The 5,521-nt window shown below is 38.2% G+C and overlaps 1 pseudogene across 1 annotated transcript; it reads right to left on the reverse strand.

Annotated features, from left to right (window-relative positions):
* Positions 1–340: 340 nt before the first annotated feature.
* Positions 341–4,269, reverse strand: LOC104599532 (uncharacterized; annotated as a pseudogene). Its single transcript, XR_016076432.1, has 3 exons — positions 3,471–4,269; positions 3,197–3,257; positions 341–2,474 (listed from the first exon to the last, which is right to left on the reverse strand). The product of XR_016076432.1 is annotated as an uncharacterized LOC104599532 (transcript).
* Positions 4,270–5,521: the final 1,252 nt, after the last annotated feature.

Raw genomic sequence — 5,521 nt, forward strand, 5'->3', positions numbered from 1 at the left:
TGAGTCAGGATCACCTGCCCACGAGAACTCTGCCCATGCCTACCCACAATACGCTACCCCTCGGGAATTAGGAACATCTTCCCCTATATAATACTATGCAGAGGTTGAGATGTTCTCTATGTATGACTCTGAGAAAACCAAATTATTGTATTTTCTTCTTCTCCAAACAAAAACACAGCTCATGAAACATGGACCTTTTTATTTAATTATTTATTTATTTTTTGTTCATGTGGAAATTTTATAAACCAATGAAAACAAAAATATTCACATTCTAGAACAGCCCCTCAATTGAGTATTGATTATTAATGCTCCATGACTATTATAGGTTACTTCAACGGAATTAAATAAACAAGAAAAAGATATATAACCATAACAGATGTAAAAAAAGTTTACCAAATCCAACAGCGACACATAATTGCATCATATACAATATTTGTCTCTCCTATATATTGTAATTGGTGGGCCCCCCTCATTTTCCATGGAAAACTGTAAAATAGGTCTGAACAGCAGTGAGGAAGAGAGCCAAAAATGCAGCAAAGAGAGCAAGTGATAGTCCAAGGGCTACGAAAATATTTGAGCTTGATTTCAGCAAACCATGTCCTCCATTTCTGTCCACAGAACTTCTTCATCTCTATCTTAACCTCATTATATGTATTAGGATCCATCAAATTTCTTCCCAATTGATTGATAAGATGGGCCGCTTCTTCATCGCTGCCAAGATTGTTAATGAGTACGCGGTCTGACCTCAACTCCTTAACATCGTCGGCACGATCAATCAGCGAATCCAGAAAACAAATGTAGGAGGTTACCTTGAAATCATCAAGATCAAAACAACTTGTTTCGTAGGCTATTAAGTTCAGAAACATAACCTCGGTTGACCTATCAATGGCTACCACAGGAAGTATCAAATCTCCAAAGATGAGACCAGCTTTGAAATCGACACTACTTAAGCTTAACGATTCACTCATCTTGAAACTGATCCCTGTAGCTTTGAGCTCGCTGGCAGTACGAAACTGGTGCGTTGTATCCTTTCTGCTTCGAATGGTCCAAACCAACAAGCAAAAATAAGGAAAACTCACGAGGAACATAATGATTCCCAGAACAATTCCCAAAGCAAACGACACTACTATCAAAAGCAGAATAAAGGGTGAAAGAAGAAGAAAGATCAATGCGACAAAAGAGTATGAAACACATTTTGTTAAATTGTCCCATTCCAGATCATCTTCTTTGTCAGTCTGACGTTCAACAGGAGGACTTTCCTGTTGAGATACCGTTGATTTGTCTTCTTCGGGCGGAGTACTTTCTCGTTCTGATCCTCGACCTAATCGTCGACCTTGACGCCGATGTGAGCTTGATTTATTGCCTCCCTGTTGAGATTCTCTGACGAACATGGTCCGAAGGAGATCAAGGAGGTGACAGGGAGTAGATTCTTTAAGAATTTTGTCAAGCTCACGTAAAGATGGATCACATTCTTCTTGCTTGCATCCGAGAACTATCATGTCAACAAACTGTCTAACCATTCTTGTGAATTCATTTTTATCAAATATGGTGTCCATCAACACCTCAAGGACAAGATATGGGAGTTGGTTTTCTAGCAAGAACAAGTCCCTAGCTACCGAAACTATCGTCTTACTTTCCATGTTCAGTTGCTTGAGATCTCCATTCGTCACACAGTAAATGAAATAGGCAACAAAGCAACCATCTAAGAACATCATACCTGTGAATGTTTCATCGTCGATGTCTTTTACTGAATCCTGATCGTAGTAAGTCCTTGCATCTTTAGCTATCTCCTCAACCTTCTTGTACAAGCCTTGTATTTCTACTTTCTTCCCATCTTTCAAAACAAAGTTTTCAGCTATTTTCTGCTTGTGGTCCTGCATTGGTTTACAGGATTCTTTGTTCTTGTGATGGTGGTAAGGACCAATAGTAACCACCTCAGGTTCATATGCTCTAATGTTATTATTAACTGTATTATTGTCTTCTGATGAGTTGTTTTCTGCTATTTTCTGCTTGTGGTCCTGCATTGGTTTACAGGATTCTTTGTTCTTGTTATGGTGGTAAGGACCAATAGTAACCACCTCAGGTTCATATGCTCTAATGTTATTATTGACTTCTGATGAGTTGTTTTCTGACTCTTGCCTCATCTGAGTCGGAACACGTGGTATCTTGAGCTTCTTGTCTGTAAAAATTGATCCTTGGTTTGCCTCCATAATGTTTATTAACCAACTCTCATGATTTCCAAAGTGGCTATTGTGGCTATGGCTTGAGCCAGATCTAGAACTTTCTACCATCTTGTTCATGGATAACACTCTCTCCGCAAAGAGAAACATTTTTTTTTTCTCTACTTCGGGAGCTTTGCTACCTTTAATTTGATTTCTAGCAGAATATTCCACTATAACAGTTTCTTTAGAAGAAGGGGATACACTGCAACAATGCGTTCTAGCTATGGCACTTGTGTGACTGCACTCAAACACCTACAAGAAATGGAATTAAGAGTCAAGCTAACCAAATTCTTTTACTAGAAATTGTTGACAAAGTTGGAGTGAGTTGATTTATAGAGGATTGAATTAGAAAAGTAATGCTACAGTTAGAGGGCGATGAGTTTTCTGATTTTAATTAAAAGTCAGGTTGACCAAATTCTATGTTCTCTCCTAAACTCACCCCTACTGAATGCCTATTCTCTCTTTTCACTCATTTTCCATTATAATTTTCACTTTCACTGTTAAAACTCCTACACCCAGTACCTAGGAAAAACGAGAACCAATACCCTTGTCTCCTACTTTTGCAGTTGATTTCTTTACTTCTGCAACCCCTTCCATGGTCATCCATTGTCTTCAAGTAATTTGTTGTATTTCTTTATAGTTCATTGTGAAACTCTGCATTTTCCTTTAACCTTAATTTTGTCTATCTTCTTAGCATTTAGAAGTTTTGGAGCAAAATCAATTCTAAATTCATCAGTTAAAAATTATTCGCTCACTCTCCATATCCTTGTCCATTTCTTCTTTACTTTGGGAAGAACCTTAAACCTCCCATGAGATTTATTATAAAAGGTTAACTTTAATTGGCTGATAAATGTAATTACTAATTTACCCATTCATCTCCGATCTTGGCCTATTTAATTGAAGAAAGTAAATGAAAGAAAGGTTTATGGAAATAAATATTGACCTGAAACAGGGTTTTATCATGCACTGATCACCTTTGGAGTCGGGGCATTTCTAACAAAAAGTGGAAGCACAAGGTAGCCACTTTTCCCAAGTCTGCATCAACATCATTGAAAAGGAAATAGATTTTGTTTTTCAGAACAAAAAGAAGTAGCACAATCACAATATAGCAAAATGAAACAAGAACTGCCACATTTTCTTGTATCAGTGGAATTGGAGCAGATGCATACGATAAAAAGAGAAGGTGTTAGGAAAGTAGGAAAAAGAAAATCATTAATCTCAAAGAAGAACATTTGAAGAGTTGCTCACTTCAGCATCCTTGAATAGCTTATCTGGAGCAGTTACAGATCAAATGGGCCTGCTGTCCGCTTTTAACCTCTATGGATAGCTTATCTGAAGCGCTTCATATATAGCCGTCGAACCAGCTTTAACTGAATCTTCAGCTCAGCCTTTGTAAACGGGTCCTAAAGTTAGGGAAAATTTTTGGCTGTCCACGGGCGGATGATAGAGGCTGTGGTTGTAGCCGTCGATCATGGATAGCCAAAATTTTCTCTAAGAGCTGATAACTAAACATTACATGGTAAACATTCAACTGATTAATAGAATCCAAGAGACTTACTCGATCCACAGCTCACTCTGCAGTTGCCTTGGGAGGAAAAACAGAGCCTTACTCAACTACCTCATCACTCATCAGCTTTATGAAGGGACATCTTCTGCTTTTAGGGTCAACGTTGCCACATTTACAATGAAGATTCTCGGGACCCAAATTTGTTACCCAATCTCATTCCGACCGTCGTTCTTTACACCTGTCCCCCATCCTAACTTTGTAAAAGAATATTAAAAACCACTTCGGTGGATGTTTCTGTGAGGCGCCCCAGCAAATCCCGTTCCTCATTGAACGTGCTTACAAGGTTGTGCTTCCTAGATCGCCACTACTAGGGGAAGGAAAGAGTCTAACATGACTGTGAATCCCGAATGGTTCATTAATTTGCTTAAAAAACTACAAAGTTTTTAAAATTGACCCGGAGAACGACCGACAGGGGTCCGGTCTCGAGTCGAACGGTCTAACCATTTGAACTGAATGGTTGGTCCATTCTGATAAAAAAAATTAAAAAAGGTTAGAACCGTTCAAACGATTAACTACCTGAGTCAATAGTTTATTGACTAAAATCAACAGTTATTGACAAAAATCCGATTTTAACAAAAAACGGATTCAAAGATCATGACCGGTTCCCAGTTTTTCCAATCCAACCATCCGGTCCGGTCTCATTTTGAAAACCATGAAAAACTATTCTAGTTGGCCAAATTTGATGCCGACCGCTCACGTGATAAGAATTAACGTGGTGCTTTGTGGTAGGTCTGAGCACAACTGCAGGCGATTGAGGGACTGACCATATTGTAAAAGGACTTATAAAACCAGAGAAGCAAAGCAGGAAATATGAAAGAACCTAAGAAAGGACAAACAGTCGTTAGGTAGCAGGTAGGACAAATCGGCCAACCAGCTCAAGGGACAAATACCCCCTTATTTCGGTCTTATAAATATCAAACTTATTTTATTTACATATTTGACGGTGCAAACCGACCCAGGTGAGATCTTGGAAAAAACGTTGGCTGTTTATAATAAGAGTTAAAAGCGAGATGGTTATTTATCAAATTCCTCGGGTTTTTGATTGCCTTCCCATATCATGTCTTGATAGATTTTTAATTAAAACATGAGCTCAGATCTCTTGAAACTTGAAAGCAAAAGCTGGGAGATATCTCCGATGTGGGTGAGATGCCCCGCGCTTTCAAACTTGTTCGATCATGTGCATCTTGAGAACTCAGTAACCACACATGCATGTGGATGTTTTTACATTTTAGACTTCGATAATTTTCAGTATTTAGGGTGGCGGGTGGCAAGGTGGCACAATGTTTTCAATCCATGGTTGGTTCAGTCAGTTGAACTGTTCAAATTGTTATCCGGTCAAGATTTCAGGTTTGGTTCAATCAAGACTTGCTAGACAGTCAAAAACTGTTGATTTAGTCAAGAAACGTTTGATCTAGCCGGTTCAATGGCTGATTCTATCACCAAATCGCAAGTTGTATACTCAATGTATACAAACTTTCAAAGGCCATAATTTTGTATTTCGATATCCGATTGGAGTGATTTTTTTTTTTATTTTTGATTGGGTAATTTTTCGAGATCTATACGTTACAAGGCATCTTGCCATTTTGCCAAAAAAAAAAAAAAAAAAAAACCATTTTTTGACTTCAAATTACAATTTATAATATATATATGATACGGTATGAACCATTCAACTCGGCTGATCGAACCAATAACCTACGACTTAGAGGCAAAAATGGTTCGGCCTCAGAATTAG

Source organism: Nelumbo nucifera, chromosome 1 (assembly GCF_055504915.1).
Source record: "Nelumbo nucifera cultivar China Antique chromosome 1, China Antique-T2T, whole genome shotgun sequence".
Taxonomy (NCBI): Eukaryota; Viridiplantae; Streptophyta; class Magnoliopsida; order Proteales; family Nelumbonaceae; genus Nelumbo; species Nelumbo nucifera.